Here is a 26,724-nt window from a genome sequence, read left to right as displayed (position 1 = left end):
AGGATCACTACAAACAGCTAATAAGGATATCTGTAGGCAAATAAACATATGTGAACTGTTCTACAAAACGTGTTTTAAATCTTTTAACAGATAGACTCTTCTTATCCCACCAAATGTGTGCTACATATGATTTATATCATTAATTTTGAGCTGGGTCTCTTCCATACTGCATTCTTCATATTTCATTTTATTTACTTGCCATGCTAGTGAAGCAGTAAAAACTTTAAGTCAAAAAAATACTAAGCAATAGAAATTTTTACTTTCTCTGATGATAATTCTAAGCCATAGGTTGTTTTCTTGACAAGTAGCTAATAAAATAAAAAAAAAAACAACAACTGTAATAGACAAGAAAGGATATAAGAATTGACCCTGGAATTTAAAGTGCAGGAAGAGACTGGCAACAAGTCAACCACCTGTTACCTTATATGCAACAACTGAGCATTTTCAAAACCCAGCTTGTTATTCAGCTTATGTAAATCATTGGTCTGGATCAAGAAACACATTCCATTTAGGAGTTATCACATAGGATTTCACAGCCATTCTGTAAATTTCTTTTCAGTAATTACTTATCAAAACAATAGATTTTAAGAAAAAATAAACATTTTTTAAGAAAGAGTGTACCCACAGCTACTGCTATCATGACTTTTCTGTGGGCAAATAAGGAGAGAAAACTGGCCACTGCCAGAAGTTATGTTCAGCCAGTAATGAAGCCACGCAATTCACACATACTCAGAAAATATTCAAATTATGCTTCCCACAGAAAACACATCCTACCATATTCACCAACTTTAGTAGAAATGGAACAAGAATAAACCTCAAAAACTATTCTCAGCTGGCAGGTCTTGGATGTTTTCTCTTATTGCAGCTGCTCAGTGGCATGGAATCTACAGCGTTCCTGGGAGATTTATTCCAACACTACATTATGCTTACAGTTTAAATATTTTTCCAAAGTGTAAACAGAATTTTTCTTGCTGTAACTCAAACAGCTTACTTCTTGTCCTATCTGCCCTGAACCTGTAGGAAAGGTTCCCTCTTCTTCTTTGCAAAACAATTGTATGTCTGTGGACAGTAATCATGTTCCTATTAAATATCTCTTAAGTCTAATAAGCATTCAGTCTGAATTAGCTTTTTATGTCTCAAAAATCTCCTGTTGGTCTGTATCTTTCCTGAGGTTCATTTGGTGCCCAGAAGAGAACACAGCATTCCTATGGCAGGTTTTCCTGTACTAGACAATGCAGTCGTATCACTTTACAGATCCATATCTGCAGTCAGCTGTTCCTGCTGAATTACAATACCTTGTGTTGTCTTGAAGAGCTTTGTATTATTTTCATATCCTATCTCCAATCTCTTCAGACCTGCTGAATTGTAATCCTTCCTCCAAAATAATTTAATTCTCCCTTGGTTTTAGGTAGTCTGAAAAAGCAATAATTCAAGTAGTTAATAGAAGTTTTTAATAACACAAGATGCATATAATCTACATTTCAATTTTGAAAAAAAAAACCCTAAAAAACAGTGGAAACTACTTTCTCTGTATATCCGTACAACCGCTTTGCCCCCAATCTATAGTACTTTTCTCAAGAACATGTCTCAGTAGCTTGTTTATATGTAAGCCAGGTGAAACAGTACCAAAAGCCTTTCCAAAGCTAGGATATATGTTATCTACAATTTATTTCTGTAGAGAGATCTCTTACCTTCCAGAACTATTGACAAAACTGAAGATAAGTGTCTGGTTTATAAAACCCTTCTTCTTTTCCCTTTCCTACCTCTTTGAAGATACGCGCTGTATTTGCCTGGTTTTAGCCTTCTGGTATTTCATATATCCTTCAGAAATTATGAGTGAGAATTTTTCTGAAATTGTCTCAGCCAGTGTTTTACAAATCCTAAGATGAAAGAGTTCTCCAAGGTCCTAATTATTTTGTTATGGGCAATGTGAGAAATTACACTTTAAGAAAAAAACCAAACCAGCATATGCCCCAGTTCTGCATCACTACATTCCAGGACAGATGGGCCTAATTTCTACTTTATGACAGTTAGGTGTTGGTCATAACAGCATGTCAGGACCACAGTGGCTTGTACCAACTCTCCATTTGCAGTTTGGGCTATGTAGAAAATATGATGGAAGACATGGAAAACATAGGAAAAAAAATATATTAAATGAAATGTCACATTCACAAAATTGCATACCGGTCTATTCCAAACCTTGTAGCAGAACTGGATAAGCATATTTTAAACCACGTTGTTTAATTTTCAGCATTTCATTTTCTGTTCATCTGAATCACAGACTTTGCTCTACAAAACAAGTCCATGAACACCAGAGTTTGGAGAAGCCTGGATTGTCTGGATTCATGCCTGTCATCGGCTGATGCTGTGATTGCATCTTTTCTCAAAATTGGGAATACTTAAAAAAGCTACCTTGCATGTGAATTCTCTACTGCCCACCAGCAAAAAAGTCCACATTGTAGCCTCTGCAGCAGACAAGATTCTTTGGTATTATTTTCCTTCTCCTGTTCACATTTTTCATGTTACTTTTATGGCTTCAGGAATTCTTTTCCTGCTAAAAATCCAAATCAGATCATCTGGGTCTCAATAGCTGAAAAGAGAATCAGAGAAAGTAAATCCTGCAATAAAAAAATCTTAACTCGGGTGAGATAATTCCAACTTTAGAACATACTTATTATGGACCAGGATAGTTTCATATTTTTCTGACCCATTCTTAGTTTTAGTCCCTTAATTATCAGGTGCAGTTTAATAGAAAAAGTCTTCCTGACACAAAACTTGAAGACAGCTAAAAGTAAAAATGAAACATCCTAGCAGAGATTTTTTTCTCACCTTAGTTTTTCACCTTCAGTGTCAGCAAACAGGGAGAGAAAGAAAAGGTGTGGACACGTGAGGATTTGTCAGCACAAAATCTTCAAATTAAACTTGATAAGTTCCTTCTGTGAGTTAGTAAGATGGACTGTGGGAAATACCAGGAATAAAGTTTTGCAGACAGAGGTAACCCTGGAATAACAGAGCAGAGAGTTAGTATAGCACATCAAGACATTCAGCAGATTTTGTTTGTGAATTTAAGATTCAGAAGTGCAAGACAGAGGGTTAGAAAATCAGCCAGCATCTCACAGAAGTTTGCAGGGTATCATGTGTGGAAGGAAAACTCAGATTTGTGTTCATGGGAAATATGATATCTGCTTGATTATCCCAGAAACAGAGACTTGGAAGAAAAGTATATGCATCATCAAAACAGGGAACTGACATGGAATCCACTTTTTGCTGAGTTTAAAAAATAAAAAAGAAAAAGAAAAATTACAATTAGGTGGTGAAACACAGAATTTGCCCTACCTACAAGACAAACCTTCTAACTGGCTACTAAAGCCATCTTTTTACATTTAAGAAATTAAGTCTTGGCTTTTACCTGTTAAGGCCTTCTCTTCACCTAAGAATTCTTTTGCAGGAATTAAGAAAATGATTTTTAGATCAGAGGTACTATGCTGCACTACTTCTTGCCAATATATCCGATGCTTAAAAGTCTTTTTATTAAACATATTGGTTCACTTTAAAAATGGAGGAAACCAGATCATGTTTGGCGTGGAGTGAGGAGGTACACATACATAAAGAAAGAAAAAAAAAAACCTCCATTCTTATGCTCAGAGCATGGCAGGGCAGAAGTGAACTCGTTCCCATCCAAATGAGGGAAGCAAACACAGTGTGAATGGGATTCGCTCCTCAACTCTGCAAACTGCTAAATCATGACCATACATTATTGGGGACGTTTCTGATTGACACTGGCCAAAAACATGCTGGGGACCACGATTATAGTTTACCAATATGACAACACACCAGTGCTCAGGGTTTATCACTGATCATGCTTGTTTTATACCTATAGAGCCAGGCAGAGCCTGATGGGGAGTTAATGCTGGATACCATGACTGCAAAGCCTACCTTACTGCACAATAATTTCTCTTTTAAACAATCCTCCACTAGAGAACGAGTTTTATGTTTTACATAAGATAAGTAACACCAGTGAATCTTCTGACAGAGAATTTACAATAAAATTGACTAATGACACAGAACAAAAATCTGAGTGTTACATTCAAAACTGACAAAGCTTGAAATCAAAACCTCACTCTGACATGTCTTTGTTCTGGCTAGGTCTGAAGGCTTTAATAATTTACTCATGTAAAATGGCTTTATTAAGATTTAAGCTTGAAGATGTGTAGGCACGTAGAAAATAACATTAAAACTATGGATTTCTTTCCCCTTTATTTCCTCTTTAGACTTGTTTTACAGCTGTAAATATAGATAGAGACACATTACGGTTTATGTTTATATCCTGCCTAACATACTGGAGAAAATGTAAATGACATCACATTCATGCTCCATCATATAAGCAACTGTTGGTCATTCTTAAAATGTGACTGCTCAAATCTACATGCATACACAAATGTACAGCCACATGATTGGTATTTCCTCATCATGCACATATTAACTTCCTCTATACACAACATCAACAGAAACTCTACAAATTCCTGAAATGAGAAGTGTCTATTCTGTAGTCTCATTATAATCTAGGGAAAGACACTTTTTTCTCTCGAGAGGCAATTCAAAAACAAAAACACTCATAAGAGCTAATTAGCGTTTCTTTCACTGATTTCCATCTCTCTGTTCAGACACACATGCACTTCCCAATCACAGGCACTCTCGTCGCATCAGCCTCTGCAGGACTGGCTTTCAATGTCACTGTCAGCTAGGCAACAGAGCTAGATTTTTTATTTGTTCAAAGTCTAATTCAGAAAGACACATAGCTGTCTTTTTCCCTGATACTACAAAGAAGGCTGTCACACTGAACTTTAATGCACCTGTTAGCTGAAGTCACTCTGAAAGGGACTAATTGGCAAAGACCACTGCTAAAGAATGCTAGAATTTTTTCATTTCTGCAGACTGGCTGGTAACAGGGGTTAGAGCTTTCCGGGGGAGGAAGGGTTATGGGGTGGCTTTTTTTTTTCATAAAATACAAAGGAGAAAGACAAATTATTCTGAAAAAATAAAATTACTAAAACTTCTATGTATTTAATCCTCAAACTAAGACTGAATCAATATAGTTTTTATTACAAAATATCTTAAAGTGAAAAAGAAATATTTGGGGTGGGATGGCTGTGCTCCCTCCAGTGCCTTGGCGTAGTTTGGGAGTTAGCTGAGCCCCAGTTCACAATTTTTATGCAGTCATCCTAGTTTGGGGTATAGGAGAATTGACCTGAAAAGAGACAGTCTTTGCCAGTTGGCCTCAGGCCAGAGAACAACCCCTGTATTATTTTTTCAGTCTGGCAATAGAAATTAATTTACAGAGTAAAACAAATAAGAAAACATGATTGATATTGGGATTTCTCTGTTTTTCTTCCACGGGAGACAGAAAAGTCTAGATTTCCTCAACAGAGGTAAATAAACCCTGAACTAGACCCAAGAGAAGCCTCTCTGGGAAATTCAGGACCATTGAGCCCTGTGCTTTGTATGTGAGATCACAGCAAACAACTAAAGTTTTACTTTTAGATCATTACATTCTATGTGCATTATTTCAAGAACACTTAATGTTTTATTTTGAACTTGAGAAATACCTATGAAACTTGTAACCTGAAACCACTTGAATGTTACCTTGAAAGTGTCTTTTCTGACAAATCCAAAGAAATTCAAATGTACGTACTACTGCAGAAGGCATGGAGAGGATGTTTTTCTTCTGAGCCGCTGAACTTGCAGAGCTACAAAGTCAATTTTCTGTATTCTATAAAGATGATAAGACATTACCAGAGAATACTGTAAAACTACTAACACTTTAAAAAGCAAACGAATAGATCTACCCATGAACAAGCTATTAAAACAATGTTCATAAATGCAAAGTAAGACAGGGACTGGCAGTCTCTGGGCATATGGAGTTGTCCTGCTGCCACCTGCAGATAACCAGACAGTGTGAGAAATTCTGCTGCTGACAGAGGTATTAAGAGCTCTGTAAAAAACGTGTAGGAGCTATATTCCCAGGAGTTACTGACATGTGAATGACCCCAGCATTTTCTTGGTGGAGGAAAAGCACAGGTGATAAAGAGCAGAAGTGTCAAGAACCAGCTGAATCTCAAGATTCATTTTCAGATAGACAAGCTTTTATGTCAAGGTCACCACCTCAAATACAACTAATAGGTGGCCATGAGCCTAAAGTGGTTCTTGTGGGTACTCGTGAGAGGTGAATCTTCCCCATTTTCAGCCAGTGAGATACCTAACACTGATATTGTCAAAGTGAAACACACCTCGCCATCCTCTTACAGACCTCATGGGCTTTAAGGACAACTTCATGAAGTATTAAATTTGTTTATAAATGCATAAGAGACGTTCTTCACAAAGCTGCCATCAGAGACTTTTATATACTCAATTCACCTTAGAAACAAAAAGCAGGAAGGGTTAAGTAAAGCCCATCCTGGGTAAGAGTAACTTGGAAGCTGAGCACAGGCAGGATCAACGGTGACAGCAAAGCTTCATGATGGGAGTCCACAAGGAAATAGGAGATATGCAAACAGTGGTGTGTGCACTGTTGCGGAAGATGAGAATTACACAGCCTTAAGCTACATGTGAAATTTGTCCTGGACTGTAGAAGGGCCCTTTTATTAACTTGCACAGTTTAATAATGTTTGTAATTTTCTTACAAATATTTCAGACCTTATCTGAAAGGCTGGGTTAAACCTTATGGGTGGAAAAAGTGTATGCAACTGTAACTAAATCAGCGTACAGTAAGCCAGAGGGATGCAGTAAATCATAGAAGAAAATTGCCCTTAAATTTTCTTTAATATTTAGACCTAAGACTGTGTTGTTGGCTTTTAAAAGTCTGGGTTTTTTAATAACGTACATAGCTCTCTCCTTAAAAAACACAGCTGTATTTTTTGAAAGTAAATTATTATCTGGCTGAAAAATTAATAGAAATGCTTGGAAAAAATTGCTGAAATGGGAAAAAAATGCAATTTATAATTATATGTTTTTAACATATTTTATTTATACTTTAAAAGAAGATCTTTGATTGAATTCTTAGTGAAGAATACACATAAATTATCACTATATGTACATTTTACAAAATATGGCCAAGGAACCCATGTTACTTAGAATGACAGACCCAAAACTCAGAGTTCCAGGAATTTAATTTTTTGTTAGTCATGTAATGTTTCACTTACACAAAATGAAAGCCATGCTAAATAGAACTATCTAAGTTTCATTCGCTGCTGAATCATCTGGTAGTGAAATCTGCAAAGCAAAGACTTTCATAAATGCCAGACAGAGGTGAAGATTGTTCTCTGTCATCTCCCTCAAAGTGATATTTTAAAGGTTGCTTCCTAACAAAGTATCCAACTGCCACTTAAAACATTTTACTATAAATAACTGTGGGAATTTGTATCATCAATAAACATAACATGTTTCTATGTGCTACAGCCATTCTTATTTAAGATATGCTTCTCCTCTCCAGGTGCATTTCTCTGGACTGAAAAAAATACATCCTAATGCCAAAAGAAAGCCTTCTTATATTATTATTATTTCTTATAAAAATTATTATAACTATTTTTATTATAAGGTTTTTATCATGGAATAGTGAAATTAAAGAGCCAAAATGGTAAAAAGATAATAAATATACTATGGCCCTCTTCAAAAGAACTAACAAGCACCTTTTCTGTTTTATGTATTCATATACTTTCTTTTTAATTACACAAACATTTGGCTAAGAAGTCACTTAGCTTTCAATGATCAATTTACTAAGCTTCTGCTAAAATTAACAAATGTAAGAACTTGAAAATAAATTCATATTGGAAAATACACAATTTCTCAACAGCTTAGGCAATTATTTTACTGTTGTCACTTTTTAATTTTTATGTGGCAAAACAATTAATGTACCATAATAAACTTTTCAAAACTATTTAGAGAATCAAGGTTGTGTTATTTCATCTAGAAAGTTATATAATACTCTTTTCTTTTTCCTATTGTATCCTTTGAATTTGGAATTCTATTTTAAAGCCAAATTATCTCTATTTCCCTTCAGTTTGCAATTTACTCATATGCTATTTTCCATTGCTATAACTGAGAGATAAAACACAAAATTGAGTTTATGGAAAACACAAGTTTTTTTAAGTCAGAGCATATAAAGTTCTCATGTGGTTTTTTTTTTTCAGGATTATCATAAACCTCATTTTGAAAATCTATTTCCAATATTTTTCTCTATCTTGGTATCACTGTCTGACTGCTAAATCCAAGTTACCATGAAGAAAATCTGTCTTTTGTTTTTCTTCAGAGGTGCTTAGCAGTACAAACTTCAGGTACATTTCTTACAGGAACTACAACATGTGATGCTACAGATCAAGTAAAAAACTGTAACAGAGACTGACCAGGAAGAAAGTCCAATAGTATCATCTTATGAGTTTGGTAGCACATTTACTTAACACTACAACCAAAAGAGGTAGGTATACATCCCACTTAAGTGAAAATAATTTGATTATAATATGCCATGCTCCATGAAGATATACATTTCTGAGATTTGGCATAGTCCCAATTTCAAAGTCACATATTTAATTTAGATAATGTCAGTACTACATACTTCAGATTTATATTTTAAAATTATTTAACTGTATTTGAAAGCACTTCTTCTTTGTTATAGAATATGCTACAGAATGTGAAATCATCTGTTTATAAAATCAAGTATACATGTATTTTATGATTGTATGTAATAAGACAAAACTGTTCTTATATTTCTCCATTTAACACTGTTCCCCAGCTTTCTTTTTCCTTCTCCTCACATTCTCTCACCTTAAGCTTTTATAACTTCAGTTTTCACGTCCCTGTAGTCTCTGACTGGTTAGCCACCCTCTACTTCACCTTCTACCTCCCTGTTTGATTATAAATCTGGGAACTGACCTCCCACATATCTAAACAGACAGTCTGAGCACCTTATTTTGCAAGACATCTCCATTGCTTACCTCTCCACTGGATTCTTTCTTTGGAGGTGAAGGACAGTACCAGGCAAGACGACTTAATTCAGCAGAGAAGACAGCAAAAAAAGGAGTCAGTAGAAATCAATGGACTGGAAGTCAAGAAATAACCTTTGAAAATGCCATCAAATTGTGTATTAGAATAGGCCTTAGTCCAGTTCTCTGGTAAATTTACAGTTCCATAATATTTAAAAACCAGATAAAGACCAAGTCAATTATGGTCTGAACAACTGAAGCTTTCTGAACTGTAGCTACAGGAGTTTGAGCATTTAGTGGCTGAAGCCAGCTTGTGGAGCACAGCAAGATCAATTGGTTTATTTGCTTACTTGAGAGCACATATAAGATGGGCAATTATAAAAAGTATCTTATTTTCTAAAGAGTTTTGGTCTTACTCTTGTAAAGTTTCTTTTGTAGAAGCCTATATTCAAACATTTCTTGAGAAAAAAAAATTAAAGGAAGTGTGCTACCTCTGAAATATCACCTTAGGAACTAGATTATCAGAGCCTGCTTATCAAGGTATCTCTTGTAATTATGGTTTATGATGACAGTTTTAAATTGGAGCACATGGTTGACTGAAATGAGCTAATTCAATTTATAAATGCAGACAGAAGGAAAAAAAAAGTTTATTTAGGATTCTAAATGTATTTTATTCAACCTTAACTAGGAGAATATGTAAACCAAATGTGAGGAAAATAGCTTCTAACTTACTGTAAAAAGTAAAATCATTAGTTTATAAGATCAGTCTTTAAAACAAGAAATGGACAATTTGAGAGCACTGTTCATTATTCAGTACATATGTTTCTATATGTATCATGTAAATTCTCTGAAATTAGACTTAGAAAGATCTGTTCATTTTCAAGTGCTTGAGCAGCAGAAAAAAAAAAGGTTAAATTAAAGCACTGCACATGACATGGGCAGGAATGACTTCTTTACAGTTTAATATTAAACTGCTAGACAAATATTAATCCTCATGGTAAAAATCAGCCTGGTGGATTATTTCCCAGCAAGTAGCAAAAATCTTGCAGAGAAAAGATCCTCTTAAATAGTAGTAAATGACATTGTTTATGGGATGATTGCCTGCTTCACTGACATAAGAGTCTTTGAAAGGAGAGAGAACATAAACAGTCTGAGCTAGCAAATCAGGCTATATGTGCAGAATATGCAAAAAATTTATCTCCTTTGTGATGGGAAGAAGAAGGACATATTTCATATATACTAACTTGCAAATTACACCCAGTCCTTGCCATGACTGTTGTAATAGATTTAACCTCCATCATCACATCTTTGACCAGAAGGAGATCTATGTATGCTAATAGAAATAAAGCAGATGCTGGCTAAAAACAGATTATGCTCTAGAAGCAACATCAAGTTAGATTGTATCATACTCTCAATTTCTTTCCTATTTCAGTATAGCACATACAGAGGAATACTACTAAACCGGGCTTAATTCCTTAAATTCCCATGGGAGTGGGAATTACACTGTGCTTGAGCCAAATTGTTTGATTGTTGAAGGGTTTTTTTAGTAGCAGACGTATTATTTTATTTCAGTTCAAACAACATCACAAATACAGAAAGGGAACCCAACACAGATATCCTAGTTATATGAAGAAAATTTCTCACTAAATTCATAAAGAAAAAGAAATCAATACTAAATGAAGCAAGTCTTGCTCCACTGTGTGGTGGAGGGGAGGAGGGTTTTGATTTTTGAAACCTTTCCTTTTCTGCTGTCTGAATTTACTGTTGGATATTTTCAGCCATGGTGTGTTTATTTTCTGTGCTTTCAGTCAAATTGGTTTGCCTTAATATTCTATAGAAACAGTGTCTTTGAAAGGTGCAAACCTGATGAAGCCTAGTGTTGATGGCTAAATATAAAGTTTAGCAGCATCTTGCATTTACATTTTTTTTTCTAGGGGTTATTTCAGAATTTGTCTAAGAGGCTTCATATTTAGTGAGCATCACTGAAAGCTTCTGATGAACATGAGGGAAGATAATATAACCAGTTTGTTAGCATAAGATAAAAAACCTAGGCTATGCCTTAGAGTTTATAGACTAAACAAACTTTACTAGCATAACTTATCAAAAGAAAGATACCAATATGTACAATGGAAGAAACTATCTCAATGGCCTTGACAGAGTTTCTGTCCTCTACACAGAGGATACAAATCTCTAGAGTGGAAGTATGAGAGGACAGAGCTTTGATTTGGGTATTGGTGCAGCATTCTGCAAACACTCTAAAGCACTTTTTAAGGGAGTTTTTACAAGTTTGATGCAGCAGTTATTGAGATCTCAGGCTGCATCAGGAGCTGGGTAAGGCTGAGCCTTCAGCCCAGGAGAGAGCTACTCCCTTTCATAAGCCTGATGTAGGAGGCACATAGCATTAAATAGTAAAACAGATTTCCCAAAATAAAAAGATCTATGATATGAAATTAAGTTTTTTAAGAAGACTGAGAAATGGCAACAATCCTGAATTGCCATAGTCAGGCATCACTGTTTAAACCATGCTGCCCTTTCTCCAGTTTGCTGAGTCACCTTTACTGGTTTGATTCACTTCACCCTGACATTGCTAGAAGTGAGGGGTGACCAAGCTGACATTCATAATAAAAACCGTAAAAAAATAAATGAATTATGTAAAAAAAAAAAGCATAGATTCTGGAAATAGTCAGCTTTTCCTCCCAGAGTTTATACTGAAACCATCCTTTCTATTGGTATCACCAATGGCTTTGTGACCTCCTCTGAAGTAGCATTTGTGATCTGGTTATGGCATTTTGGAGCCAGAGGCAACCAGAAGTCTGCGGCCAAAGAAACTGCTTTCTATGTCATTTCTAAGTTGTTTCCTGCAGATCAATGCCTGACGATAGCCCTATTCTGCCATCACATCCTTTGGAATGAAATCTTCAATGATGCATATGTATAAGCTACAATAAAGAACAATTTTAATGCAAGATTATCTGTTACAACACAGGTTTCAATTTTTAAAAGTCATGCTTTCATAAAAGGATGCTAATATTTGCAGCGTAAACTGTTTACCTCTGGAATGCTAAGAATGAAATATTAGAGATTCATGGCTAGTTAATGTTTTGGGAAACACCTGCTATATTTTCCAGTTTTGTTGTCAGCCTTCCTTTATTTAAGTAATTTATGACAATATTAGTAGTTTAAAATTCCTACCTTTTCTTCACCAGCAGATTCAGGTATTAGGATCCGGCTTTGCTGCATTTCACGGATGAAGTGGAATGCATTTCATTCTAAAAAAAGTACAAAACCTCCCCAGGAGGTTCCACTGGAACAAGCAAAATAAAACCCCACAATATTATTAAGGCTCTGTGCTTAACGGATCAAAATTCAGTTTAGGCAACAAGGTAAAGGGAAATTGCAATTATAGCAGATTTCTTTTAATATAGGCTCCAATTAAAAAGAAAAACAAATTATTGGCTTAATTTTTTATGTCCCTGCATTATTGGTATTGATTTGATATGCTAACCTACTTCATATCTGTAGCAAGAATGAGTTTGTAGGAAGAGAACATTTGACAAAGCAGTTTTGTTTAAAAAAAAAAGATAAAATATTTAGTAAGATATTAAAAATATTTATGTTCAATTGAGAATAAAAATTCTAACCACTGCCTGCAGAACCCTTAAAAGCAGTTTGTTTTTCAGAAATGTGCAGATTAAAAATTATTAACGGAAATTCTTGAATATACATTTGGCAACAAATTGTAGTTAACTGCAAAGTACTATTAATTTACTACAGTATTTAATAAACATTTTTCTATCTTAAGCAAAAGTTTAAAAATTAAAATTTAATAATTACAACAAAAATATTTATATATTACAGTACTTCTCACCCACCCTTCCTCAAGTATATGAAACAATGCTTTTTAACAGCTTCAATTTACCAAGCAATTTGCTAGAACCAAGATCTTGAATTTAATCCACTTGAGTCTAAAAAATGCCTGCACAGGTATGCTATCACACTTTTGCTATATACTATATGGTTTATTATTGATCCGCCAAATTGAATATAGTCATTTTACCAGCGAGCCAATATTATTGTTATTAACTGTACGGAACACAACAGCATTAGACAAGCAAAGAGGAGGACACCAACTGTTTTTCCTTCCAAACTCACCTCTGATGCTACATTTTAAACACCAGCTCCTCTGTCATTTTTCAAATAGTGTAAAAAGTAATACTTCTAGCATGAAAACACTTTGCTTGAATTCCAATCTCAATAGTCACACTAACCGGCTTTACTGAAGTGCTTTTCATATAGAAAAAGGGCATTTGACTTTATTTTCAGGTCGGTTATACAGATTTGATAAAGCACATATGCAATGGACAATAACTTTCCTTCCAGCCACAGAATAAATTTCCAAGAGCAAAATCCTCATGTTTTCCTTCCTGTTCACACCTTCTCTCTCCCCTACAGATGCCAGTATGGTGCTTCTAACCATTATCCCTCAGCCCTTGTAGAGGTCTTGGGAGCAGAGGGAAGGCAGCGGTCATACTCTGTCAGGTTCCAGCGTAGGTGAATCATTTAATCTCTCTTTGCAATTACATCTTTCTTTCTTCTTTCCTTTCTCTTGTCCATTTAAGCTTTGGATCAATGATTGTGCTTTGTGACTTACAAGACACACATTCCACAATGTGTCTGGACCTTCAAGTATATGAAAGGGAAGGAGCTACGGCTTTCATTATTCCTCCCTGCTCACTTTCTCAAGGATGACTTATGATGCTTAGAGCTCTGCTCTGCCGTTACGGTCAGAGTTTTTCCTCCAGGGTAGTCTCACTGGGTGACTGCAGGGTCACAGCTGAGAAGAACAAAATAGATTTCAGCCTCAAGGGACAGAAAAGCTTTTTCTAAATAGCCCTCCAATACAGGAGGTCTTCACACCTAGGCATAATGGCATTAGTTTGGCACTGCAATATTTCTGCTGTATCAAAGAAAAGGACTATTTCTACTAAATATTATACTAGCAAGTGCATTTTTTGTAGTTATGGTGGCAATTGTAATTTTACGTGTCTTAGCTCACACCTCAAAGTAAATCTTATATTCTGGAAGTCTGTCTGTTACAATAACACAGACTGATATTACTGAGCAGTGACATCTCTAAATGGAAAAAAGTAAGTAAATAAATCACATGAGTACAGGTAATATAACCTGAAAGCATGATGTTTTTTATTTCAGCTAATAAAATCATAGCAAGTGCACCAAAATCATTCAAAAAGTAGTTCTGAAAACTGCCCATATAAATTATAAGAGAGAGAATGTGCTTCAACGTTATGAAGAACATTACCTACCTGAATGTACGTGTGAGTAACAGTATCTGCAGAACGTAGTCTATGTGCCTAGATCTACACTTTTTCACAAAAAGGCACCAAGTCTAAGAAGACATTAAATTAGATTTAGGATCTAGAAGAAAGAATTTGGTAAATCATCTCATTTGACAACATGTTACTGGTTACTCCTTGCATCTACTACAGAAATTTTTGTCTGAGTTTTAACAAACGTTTGTCATTTGAGAGAAGACCAATAAAAATATTAAAAGGCTAAAGAAATTACCTTTTTCTAAATTTTTTTCAAGTACTTAATTCTGTCTAGTGTTAAAATAAGTCTCCATGTCTAAGCCAAACTCTCTGAAGTACTGATATTTCTACCCTTCTCTGCAAAAACAAAGCCTCTTCAGCACTCTGTTCTCTACTTAGAGCAGTCCTATCCCCAACAACCAAATCATCTCATAGTCATATTTTAGAGAGCCTTAGCTGTTTAAGTCTCTCAACACAAGCCATTTTTTATAGTTATCAATAAGTTCTATTTTCTCACAAATTTTATTGTATTTGTGAAGCCCTAAGTGACAAATCCATTGACTCCGCAACGCCAGACGAAAATCACCTTCTTATCCTACTTGCTACTATCCTTACCCAGCACCCAAAGATCAAGTTACTCTGTTCCACCATAGCACGTTGCACTGCAAGGTCCTGCAATATACTAACAAATTGCTTTCCAAGAACATCATCTTTCAGTGTGACATTATACTTGGGATTTAGTTCTAGGTTATGACACTCAAACACTGCTTTCTAATTGGAGATTTACATATGAAAGCTGGAATCACAATTCAGCTCAAGATTAAGACATCTACTTCTAGATGCCAGCACACAAATATGCACAACAGCACTAGCAAGTTTACTCAACAGGTACCACATTTACTGAGATAAGCAAGTCAGATTCTAAAAACACGTGTAAAAATGGATTTTTTTTCAATCCAACTCTTCATTTCAATTGTTGCTCTTAGAAGTGCCTGAAGAAAACTGGAAACATTTCACTTAGCAAAACATTGGACATTTTATGTGACAAAATAAATTATTTGAAACTTGAAAAAAGGAAGATTTCTAAATATATTTCAGGTTTATTATATCCATAGCAAATCTACTTTCTAACTGTGTGGAAGAAAACACTGCTTTGTTGCGTGTGATCAACTCTACCCCTGGAAACAGAAACTTCCAGCCAAATGATTCTTCATTCAACTTATTCATGGAAGACTGAGTTTATCTAATACTTACTTTGTCTCTTTTCATGCTGCTATTTTAAGACACTTGTGGCTGTCCCAGATAGTTGTGGGCTGACAGAATTAGTGCCCTCAAGGGAAGATGAACAATTCCAGTTTTACAACCATTTTTGGCTGAAGCACCAGACCAGGGCACTGCTTTCTTTCAGAAACAAGACTTAGTTTTAAATCATTCACATGAATGCTGGCTTGGCTCCAGGATTTTCTTCTCTTCACCTTCTTTGATTTGTGAGAAAGAATGGATTGCCAGGAGGATCCCCTGAATGTTCCTTTTGCAAGATCCCTGAAGTCATGTAATTAGATCCAGCATAATATTTTTTTCTTCCTACAGATGGCAACTTGAGCTTACAAAGGGCCCGTGCACAATTTCATCTGCGCTATACTTAAAACAAATGTTCAATACAACAGTAAATCAGATTCTTGCTGCATACTTTTCAACTGTGCTCTCTTTAAAGGGAAAAGACTTCTTTTCCTGCTTTTCCAAGAGAATGTTTACTTAGATAGGTCTGTGTCTGGTCCACCTTACAGAAAGATCAGGGATAGTTGTCCAGAAGACTCAGCAGTGGTTTGGGATGTGTCATAGGTCTGAGGGGTTTTATTATTATGCATATACTATGCATTCAAAATACAAACAGTGCAAAATTTGCTGTCTCACATAGTATTTATTGTAAAGTAATGCTGACCTTTTATTAAAGAGCAATGTGCTTAGTAGCAATTAAAATCATGTTAAGCCTTGAAGCCCAGATTAATTTACTGAATCTTATTATGCTTTAAAAGGGACCATTCCCACCCTGAGTGTGTTGAGTATGTTGTCCCACCCTGCTCCTTCTGACCTCACTTACCAGCCAAGCACATTGACTGTTATTGTTAGTAAACACAAATAAGGAGTAAATGGCACATGTCTGTGCATCTCTGACTGCATTTTTTTTCCTCTTGCAAAAGAATCCTTGGGACTGATTTCCTTTCCCTGTGTCTCCTGCCTACCTTGAATTATTTCCTCATGGCGCAGACAGCAGTAGATGACACATTTGTTCATAAAGCCAGTACAATCGGCCTTTGGGCTCTGCTGGGACCTCCGACCACAGCCACAGTCAGGTAATTAATAAATCCTTGCAAGCCTGTCTTACACAGTAGTACTAAAGAGGAGCTTTTTGGTAGCACAAGGTCATTTATATGTAGCTTGTACTTCATTTTAAAAGAAGGAATCTGATTCTCTTAAATATTTCTGAAGTGGTAAATTTAAACTGCTGACAGAAAAGTAATTTCTATATGTAGATTAAACCTAACTGTGTAAAGTTCAACTCCATTTCCCAGTTCCATTTTCCACAACGTAAGCATTCCTGCAGATCTACATTTTGTTGCACAGATGGTCTCTCCAAAAAAACACAACAACAAAAACTACTCATTGTTATCTGTTTCTGATGCCAAGACATACAGAAGGTTTATATGCCACCGTGGAAAGGTAAGATGGAAGTAAGGCTATTTCTCAGGTAATAAAATCATCTTTTATTTCATCTTCTCTTTCACAAGGGTAGCTGTTACCCTGAATCTCACTAGGTGTCCAATGTACAATAAAAAGGAACTTCCTTTCCAGAGCATCAGCACTTCTAACTAGTTTGTTAAACTAAACATGTTTCTCGTGACCATTCCTGACTTCCCTTACAACCTGTCCAAATTCATGTAAATCATGGCCACAGCAATCTGATAAGAAATGTAACTGCTAGATGTGTATTTAGAAGAGCCAAGAAAGGTTATTCCCCTGCATGAGACAGAGCCCTGTGCCCAAGAATTGGAAGGCTCTAGTCTCTGATATTAAAAACTCTGGTTTTAAAAGCACTCCTGTCAACACTTACTTATATAACTCTAATCCTCATCCAAGTCTGAAATTAAGATAAGTATCTCCTGCTTAATGCAGCGTTCCTATCTGTTGGGACAGATCAAACTAGTGTTTGATGGGAACGGTTGGACTCGATGATCCGGTGGGTCTCTTCCAACCTGGTTATTCTGTGATTCTGTGATTCTGTGACAGACAAGTTGTTCCAGTGAGTCTGAGGAGTTTTAGTGAACGTGAACAAAGGTGTTACAACCAAGACTAGGAAGAAAGTTGAGAGAATGCTTTCTGTAGCACCATAGCTGTCATGGAAATCTCGTTTCTTCCAGAACATTTCCTATGCAATTATCCTTTTCTTCAATATTTGCACCCGTACTGGAAGATTTTGAAAGTGCTTACTGCCTAAGAGGTGCAAATCCAAACTAGCTGTTGTGCTGAATTGCCCAGATGATGGGAGAGAAATCTGGAGAGTCTCAATTCAAGCTGACATCTATGGCCAGCTGAAGTCACTGTCTCCTTACCCCAAGCTGCGCATACATTGCTACCTACTTCTTAACATGCTATTCAGCATTTTGTTCCTATTCCACCAAACCAATTAAAACAATTAACTTGTAACTGCTTTTGTTCTTCTCACATCATACAGATGGTCCTACAACTGTTCCACAATGCTCAGTGAGTTTCTGAGTTTTTTTTTATTTTGTTTGACTGTTCTGCAAGGGTCTGCGTGTGACAACATCCATCAGCACGTTGGCCATGAAATCTCTCCATATTGTGTGAAGCATGAGCATTACATACAGACCATCACTGCCTCCTTTGCAGGTAAGTCCAATGCTCTGCACACAGAGGAGGTGGCACTTACAGCAGCATAATAAAAAAATAAAAATAGCACAGAAAACTTTGTAGTACAGGTGAGCTCAGAGCGCAGGCAGAGGTGCAGTGACATCAAATAGTCAAAGATCCCAGAAGACATCAGTGGCCAATTTTAGCTGCTTTCATCTCTAAATGTCAGGACCAATGTCCACATTTTTCAATACTTCCACTCACCCATGTTTTGAAAAAAAAAAAATCCATAGAAGTATGCTCATATAAACCAGTTATATGACTATCTCAGTGGCTACTTTGTCAGCTTAAAATACTATAGCTGTCATTTCCAGCAGAAGACCTGAATTCTGCAAGTGCTGTCAATAGGATCCCTTTCCATTTAACAGTAAAAATTTACTATTAAGATGCCAAAAGTTTTCCAAACAAATTCTAATTGTTCCTCCCTGGATGAAGTCATTCATTCATTCATTCATTCACCACCAACAGTAGGCTGACATTGCAGGGGACAGCAGAGGAGAAGTTGGTGTTTATGGATGGTTGATTCAAACCTGTCTTCTCTGCCTTCTGTGACCCTTTCCAGCCTGATGGCAGACAAAATCCATACCAAATTAAACAAATTAAAAAGCATGTCCTCCACGCAATATCTGCTGATCTGTTTATGGGTTTTGAGGATACCGAAAGGGATACTCCATACATGTTCCCTTTTTTTCTTGTAAGTGCTGCACTTTTGAATCCTGTATTTACCATAATGTGTGGAATTGCTCTGACAGATAAACCGTTTTACTCCACATAAGAATATATACACAAATGACTGCTCTCTCCAGTCAGTAGGGCCTCAAAAGGTTTGCTAACAGTAAGCAAATCCTTCTCAATACGCTCCAGGTACACAGTTTTTTACTAGGGCAGAAATAAAGGCAATACACTAAACCTTGCAGAGCTTCTCCTTTGTAAACCAGGAACTAGAATTAATTTTAGAATAACTAATTAATTAATTCATTACTTGTCAAGGTCTTTTGTCCGCTCTATTGGACAATAATTTAAAGAAAACATCAGATGCTGAGAAAAGTACCAGTGGGTGCAGGCTGAAACAATTTACCTCTGTTGCCAAAGGGGAAGCAAATTACACACTACATATTTCTGAAAACAAAATTAATTTCAGTGAAAATATATTGACTTACAAAAGTGCTGGATAGATACACCTGGTCAGAATAGTGCACAGGTCCAATATTCCAGTCAAAATTGAAATCATAGGAATAGCCAGGCAACCCTGGGAAACACAAATCCAGTGAGATATATCTGAGCCTTAAAAATCACGCTTTCTCTCCTCCAGTCTTCAATCTCTCCTCCTTGGGCACTAGCCACGCCGTGCTCACATCCTCAGCCTTGGCTGCAACTGTCCAACCTGACTGATATTTTCAGTCTTCAGGAAAAAGTACACACTAAATCCATCAAGACATCCAGCTTTGCAGTGGACACCTCCCACCAGAGGTCACTGACAGGCTTACAGGGGACATTGAGGTAGTCTAAGCACTCCATGAAAACAGTGAGATGTCAAAAATTGTGCTTATGGAACACCAATTTTATTGTAAGGGTGTATATATGTTCGTATAAAAAACAGAATAAAGATTTCCAGTCATTCAAATATCTCAGTTGCATATGCAAAACCTAGAAAACTCCATATTTTGAAGACAGTTACAGTTACACAGATATACCCAAGGATTCAGTTGAAGAGGGTCTGACTACAAGACTGTCAGTGGAGTGGGAAACACACTCAAACCTGTAAAATCACACAGCATTGCGTGCTTTGGTTGAAGGGAGAATCAAGCTGGGCTTGCAGATCCCAGGCTGGTTTGTGGGTTTGAAGGGAGCAGCAACATTTTTTTACTACTTGCTTAGTGAAACTTCTGAGTTGGAAACAGAAGAGACATTTGCCCTTGCACATCTTTACATCATCTGTAAGAACTGAGTGATGCTGAAGCTGTTAGCACCACCAACATTTCAGCCAGTTCCAGCCTTTTGTTTCAACGTTAGCAGGAACACAGGAATACACGTTACTATAAATAGAAACTAACAACATTCTGAACGTTCAGAAACACCAGAGCTTATCTCTGCAGAATTCAATTCAAGCAAAGGGGTTTTTCAACTGAAAGCCCAAGGCATGGTGAATATAAAATGAAATGCATGGGCAATGTCAGGGAACAGTTTTTAATGATTTTATCATTAAATAATTAATTTAATTATCATTAAATAATAAAAACCACTTTCCTTAAAGTCCACTAATGATCTCACTAAAAAGGGAAAGGGAGAATCCTTAATTCAAAATTGTACTATCATTCCAACAGGCAAAGAAAAGCAAACTGGAAAACACTAAAAATTTTACTAAATATTACCTTTAGTTTAAGAATGATGGATATTGATACGTCAGCCTCCCTTACTTTTTTTTAGAGTACACAGAATACAATTTCTTCATGTAAAATAGAAATGAAATCAGTCTAGTTTTCAATATATAGGAAAAAAAATCTACAAATTCATAAATATATCCAAAAGCAGAAGACTGAAAGCTGGATTATTATTCCAAATAATTTTGTGGATCTCAGCAGAAGACAAATTCTAAAGAAAACAAAACAAAACACCTCAAAATTGTAATAAATCTGTTTGTGTCATTGATGATATAGCATTTGAATAATTCCTACAATTTAATAATTCTTTTGATGAAGTAATTTTGAAACAAATTTATATTTATTTCTATACTATTTTAAAAGATTATTGAAAGAGTCATCAAAAGAACCCTTTTCAATGTAAAGTTTCTGTTTCAATACATTAGTATTTCATGCTAAGGCAGAAATGTGGTTCAGTTACCTACCTTCCTCTGGCATCTCCCCAAATTTCAAAAACTGCTACTAGGCTGTCTTAAAATTCCCAGCTTCCCAGATTGTTCTTCCCTATTGCTTTCTCTTATAACTTGATTTTTCAAAGTCTGACACCAGAGTTTTTATGGTGAGAGGATTTTCTGCCTTTTTATTTGACTGGTACTCCTCTTTTAGCTATAACCTATCTTTCATGCCACTGGTGCTTCAAATTATGTGCGCGTTTGTGTCTTTGTTTAGACACATAACTTTATGCATAGTGTCTTATGAGATTACAAAGTTAGTTACAAATAAACTAGAATAAATTATTGTTTTATTTATTTATTTTGCATTTTGTTTTGTGGGAATAGTAAAAGAAATAAACACAGTGAAATCAAAGCCACTGTCATCACAGTACCATGCTTTTTACCTGCAATAATAAAGTCGGTGTTAATCCACTAGACTTTCGTCATTAGAAAGTAGGTAGGGAAAATGGAAAAGGAGATTGATTTTCTCCTCGTGTCCTCGGTGATCGTTTCTCTTCATTTGACATTCAGATTCCACTGTGATGAGGGGCATAAAACTAAGACAGATTTGCAGGCAGAAAGTAGGCTCTATTATTTCAGTACAATCCCAGCTCAAAACTCCATCTCAAAGTAATTAGGACTTTACTTTCAGGGACAGGATGGAGGTATTTTCGTGAAGGTACTTACGGGGTCTGACAGCCAGCTTTTACTCTTCTACAGTAAGTTGTTTAAAAGTTTTATTTAAAGGAATGCAGTTATTTTTTTAGGAAGAACCAGTGAAATCTCAAAGTGCTTAGATCATAAGAAATAATTGGATTGAGTATGAGCTATCAACTTAAGCATGTAATTGCAAAGAGAACAAGAAACCACAACTAATGAGATGAGATTACTAAATAGTCATAGCTGACTTATGTTCTCATCCTAGGCAAAAGGACTGGACTTGCAACCAGTAATTAAATGCTTGTGATGTCAGCTACTAGGCTGCCTTTCCGAACCAACAACATTTTTACTAGCATCTAGCAAACCACTAATAAGAATCAGGAATGAAGCAGCTGGGGGCTGCAGAATCATGTTGCCATGGAAACTACTGCAGGTGCGTGGTCCAAGGAATAATAAACCCCAGATTTTTAGAGTTTATGAAAAAAATAACAAAGAAAGGAAAAGAAGACACAGAGTGAAATAAATATCGCAAGCCAAGGGCATTGCAAACACTTTTGAAAGGAGAACAGAACAGTATTCTTAAATGTGATCTGTCAGAAAGAACGTTGCAGAGGACAAAGGGATTTAGCTGAAATATATCTCCTTGTATAAGAATGCAGAAAGAAGAAACCAGAAATAAACAAAAGAAAAATACAAACAGCAGAGGGCACCGAAACAGAAATAAAATCTATTACAGGTCACTAGGTTCAGAAGAAAGAACAGAAGAAAAAGAAAAGTTCAGAATTTGATGTGAGAATCAGGACCTCTTGGATTGCCTAACATAGTTCCAGCTCTCTTGTGCCAGAAATTGCTTGAATATCAAATCTCTTACTCATATAGCACATGGACCAGCCTCGTTCACCTATGCACAGCACAATGTAAGTCTGATGGATTCAGTTTTCCAAGGTATTAAGAGTCCTGAAACTGTAGCTGGTGGGATTTGCTCAGCTCCTGAACAGGCTGAGCTCTTAATTCACATTCATGTCAGGGGAATGAGGTACCTCATGCTCACCTTGCCTGTCTGAGGATTACTGGCACACTGTGTTTTCTCTGTGGTCAAGTGAGATGGTTTTGTAGCTGAAGGAGTGACTGAACAAATCAAGACTTGAATTGGTTTCACTCTCTTAAGTGACTCTATAGGATGAGTTATCAATGTCACTTTTATTAAGACTACATTTATCTATGTAGTTTCCTATTTGTAGAGTTTACGAATAAAAGGAAGAATGCTGCTCAGAGATGATGTAAAGTGATGTCAATCCAGGCTCACAATACTCATGCAAAGGAAGAAAAGAAGTTTCAGATGACCGTGTGCAATCAAATACATGACGACAGTTTCTCCATTTGATGGCCACATACTACCCTGCAACACATTCACCTTCACAGAGGAAGGTGAGGTAGGTTATAAAGATGGAAGATTCCTTTATTGAGAACACTGATGACAAGGTTTGTGATGCTATAAGAAGCCTTCTGGTGACATTTCTGATGGTGGGTGGAAAGAGGAAGGCCAGTTTTACAAAGCAACTTAAGAGGAAATCCAGTGACATAACAATCGTTATCATAGGTCACCATCATCATCATAGGATCCTTTAGGTTGGAAAAGATCTCTAAGATCATCAAGTCCAACCCTTAACCTGGCACTGCCAACTGCACCACCAAATCATGTCCTTAAACACCATACCTACACATCTTTTAATACTTCCAGGGATGGTGTCTCAATCGTTTCCCTAGGCAGCCTGTTCTGATGCTTGACAGGCATTTTGGTGAAGAATGTTTCCCTTATATTGTCTAAACCTCCCTGGACACGACTTGAAGCCATATCCTTTTGTCCAGTCGCTTATCACCTGGGAGAAGAAACCAACACCCACCTCGCTACAAACTCCTTTCAGGTAGTTGTAGAGAGCAATAAGGTCTCGCCTCAGTCTCCTCTTCTCCAGGCTAAACAATACCAGTTCATCCTCTCCACATAAGATTCATGCTAAAGACCCTTCACCAACTTTGTTGCCATCCTCTGGACACACTACAGCACCTCAATGTCTTTCTTTTAGTGAAAGGCCCAAAACTGAATACAGTTTTTGAGGTCTGGCCTCACTAGCACCGAGTACAAAGGAACAATCACTCCCTGCCCCTGCCAGCCCATGGTAAGCTGAAATACCTATGACATGGCAAATCATAGAATCGTAGAATGACCAGGTTGGAAGAGACCCACTGGATCATTGAGTCTAACCATTCCTATCAAACACTAAATGTTGAAAGTGATGGTCTGGAGGTAAAACACAAGTTACTACATGTGTCATTAAACACCAGGAGCTTTGCGGCAGCATCCCCTTAGTGGGACAGGGGCCATAAGGTGAAATCATAACGCAAACCTGAGAAACTAGATGATTTCATAAAACCTGTGTGCCTTCAAGTAAAGAATAGAACAGAGGATGGCGAAACTCAAACAGGAAAGTATTTCAGCCAGAGTTGAACAAAGATAGTACTCCTTAAACAGCACCTGAAAATTTGGGAAATTGGATGAAGAATGCACATACAACTACACAGAGATCAGAAAACAAAACCAAACAAAACCAACCAAACAAACAAACCAAAAACAAAAAATCCCCACAAAACAAAAATAGCTCCAAAGCAAAACAAAAACAAACCTCTCACCAAAATCAAAACCACAGCTATATTAGCCAGTGCACTTGCTTTTCAGAAACGCATTCACTTAATCAGCATATTAAAAAAACCACAGAATCACAGAATCACCAGGTCCTCCACATGCCTTCTGGAGTGGTTCATCTCAAAAGGGACACCGCATAAAAATCAGAGAGCTTCTTACTCTCAGATTACAAACGACAGTCAAAAGATTACAGTTTTGCAGCTACAATAGAGATGGTATGAATATATCACCCTAAAATTTCAAATGATAACCAACCATTCCTCAAACAGAAACTAAGACTAGACAGCTGACAGGGGTGAAGTAGAAAGGTAGGGAAGTTGCCAGAAGTAAGGTGGTGTTTGGAGTCATGTCCAAATGAGGAAGTATAGAAAAAAATAAAATCTGGAAGAAAAATTAAAGGAAGACAAAAAAAATAAGGAAAATATTTTTTGAGGCATAAAAACAAATCGTACTTATTCTTTCAAAGAAGGAGTAGAAAGCCTGACAAGAGTGTCTCTAGGGCTACTAGATGACCAAGGTGCAAAATAACTGCTCAGAAAACATACAGCCATAGCAGAAAATCTACACAAGTTCCTTGTAACAGTGCTCATCATGAAAGAAATTAGGGAGGAGACAGAGGTTTCAAGAAACAACAGACCAATAAAGCTAGTGTTTGTATCACAGAAATTGCACAACTTAAACTGTTAAAAACAATGTAGTTAGTAGATATACAGGTAAATATCAAGTATTGGGAAAGATTGCAGTACCTGAACAAGTATCATAATTTTCTTTTGTTGTTAAATCGAATTACACACCAAGATTATTAATTTTTCTCTCTGGAAGGACAGGATGATTTCTTCACACATAGATATCTGTGTAGATGATGTCTAATGTTGGGTGCCACAAATATGCCATGAACAAAGGCCGTGCCTTAAAAATCTGTTGAAGTTTTTTGGAAGAGTGTATGGACACAGAGATTTGGCTGATGGAATCAATTCAGATTCCCCCAGAAAAATAAGTTATAAGAAAGCAAATTGTCTCATCAATTAGACAGTTAAAAGGGAGGGAAATATATTAAAAAAAAATTTTAAAAAGGGATGGGTAAGTAGACAGTTATCTCACTATAGGTATTGCTAAGGGGCATGGTCTAGTGTTTGATAGGAATGGTTGTACTCTATGATCCGGTGGGTCTCTTCCAACCTGGTTATTCTATGATTCTATGATTGATCTTTGCAGCCTATAATCTTAAGCTAGGATCTTTATTGTACCCTGAATAATCTAGGCAAAATCTTCATAGCGTGGCACATGGCAGACCAAAGACCTGACTGTGAAATGCTGCAGAAGAATCTTGATATGTTGACTAGCTAGTGCAAGCAAGCAAAATAAGTTCTGAGAAACATGAATCAGTGTATCCTTTCACAGTAATGGATTGTGAATTAGATATTACTAATCAGGAAAAGGGGACCAAAAGAAAATGAGACAGAACCCACGTGCAGAGCTGTGGATTTCTTTGCATGACAGAGGCCACAATACTTAGTGCATTTTTGCTTCCATTTTCAACATTTGTAACTGGCAATAGTAAAACAAGGCAAAACAATGAAAGACATTTAACAAAGATAAGTGAGAAACTGTCAAGGCAGCTAAGCCTCATGAAAATTTACCCTATGTATCTAAGAAACAAGCCAAAGCAAACTCCAGATCTTTAATGATGATCCCCAAGAGCTCAAGGAAGTTAGGGGATACTCCAGAGTAAAAAAGTACCTTCTTTTAAATGGAAAGAAGTAAAAATCCATCAACAACTAAGGAATTGAAGATATCTAATACCTGAAAAAAAAGTGGAAAAATACAAAACAATTATTTTATAAACCAGTAGATGATAGTAACAGGGCAAGAATATAAAAATGGATTATCTAAATTACTTGATATCACATTAATCAATTTTACTTCCCTGACAGAGATATCAGATTAGTGATAACATATGCACCTTGCCTTCAGTAAGGCTTCTGTCATTCAGGTGAAGTTAATATTAAATGCCTGCACAATAAATAGAAAATAGTAAGAAAACAGCATGTTCAAAGAATAGTTATTAATAGTTACGTTTAGCCTGGAAAAGTGGGAGATGAAATGGATGCTATGTCATCGGTCTTGAATTATATTCTGAATTTCCATGGTTGATAGAGCAGAAACAATTTCTGGAAGCTGCAAATGCCTTAAAGATTCACAAGGACATGGTTAAATCTTTGTATCAAAGAAATACCATGAAACTTAATCAAAAAGATGTTACATCTGAGAAAG

This window comes from Phaenicophaeus curvirostris, chromosome 2 (assembly GCF_032191515.1).
Source record: "Phaenicophaeus curvirostris isolate KB17595 chromosome 2, BPBGC_Pcur_1.0, whole genome shotgun sequence".
NCBI classification, from domain to species: Eukaryota; Metazoa; Chordata; class Aves; order Cuculiformes; family Cuculidae; genus Phaenicophaeus; species Phaenicophaeus curvirostris.
This window is presented reverse-complemented; position numbering follows the sequence as displayed.